Source organism: Silene latifolia, chromosome 9 (genome assembly GCF_048544455.1).
Source record: "Silene latifolia isolate original U9 population chromosome 9, ASM4854445v1, whole genome shotgun sequence".
In the NCBI taxonomy this organism is placed as follows: domain Eukaryota; kingdom Viridiplantae; phylum Streptophyta; class Magnoliopsida; order Caryophyllales; family Caryophyllaceae; genus Silene; species Silene latifolia.
Window position 1 is genome coordinate 170,081,912 of NC_133534.1, and position 909 is coordinate 170,082,820.

Genomic DNA, 909 nt, shown 5'->3' on the forward strand with positions numbered 1-909 from the left:
AACATTTTGGCTTTTGTATGAGAGATTTGGATGAAATTTGGTGTTTTCATTGTAAAAGTTGGAATAAGGGGTACCACTCTTGTATGCTTGGAAAGCATTCACTTGTTCATTTGTTCCCCTACATTCACCTTGGTCATGTCCCAGAGTTCCAAAATTCTCACATATCCCACTTGGGATTGATGAGGATGCCGTCATGGCATTAACATGATGCTTTGATGATTTTGAGTTTTCCTCAAGTCTAGCCATAGCTTGTTCAAACTTCAAGTTGATTGTGTCAATGTGAGCACTAAGCTGAGCACCCAATTGAGTAACGGAGTCCACTTCATGCTTTCCTCCTCTAGTAGCCTTGCGAGGTCTACTATATTGTGAGTTATGGACCGCCATTTCCTCAATCTTGTTCCATGTTTGATTGTCATCAACTTCGGTGAACATTCCATTTGATCCCATATTGAGAATGTTCCTAGAATCTTCATATAAACCATTCCAAAATTGTTGCACCAAAAACCATTCGCTAAGTCCATGGTGAGGACATGAGCGACAAATTCCCTTGAACCGCTCCCAAGCTTCATACAAAGACTCTTCATCCCTTTGCTTAAAACCCGTAATTTGAGCTCTTAGCATGTTAGTCTTTTCCGGTGGGTAGAATTTTTTGTAGAAAGCTAGAGCCAACTTCTTCCAAGAATCTATTCCAAGGGTGGCCTTATCAAGGCCCTTCAACCATTGCTTCGCGGTGCCGATTAAGGAAAAAGGAAATAAGACCCATCTAATTTGGTCTTGAGTCACGCCCGTTTGAGAGATAGCATCACAATAGTCGCAAAAGGTTTCCATATGAGAATGAGAGTCCTCACTAGGCATCCCCCCAAATTGGCTCCTCTCAACTAATTGGATGAAGGCGGACTTGGCAATAAA

At 41.8% G+C, this 909-nt stretch overlaps 1 non-coding gene across 1 annotated transcript; it reads left to right on the forward strand.

Annotated features, from left to right (window-relative positions):
* The first annotated feature begins 514 nt into the window (after positions 1 to 514).
* On the forward strand, positions 515 to 621 carry LOC141602944 (small nucleolar RNA R71). Its single transcript, XR_012524846.1, has one exon. It is a non-coding gene; the product is annotated as a small nucleolar RNA R71 (small nucleolar RNA).
* Positions 622 to 909: the final 288 nt, after the last annotated feature.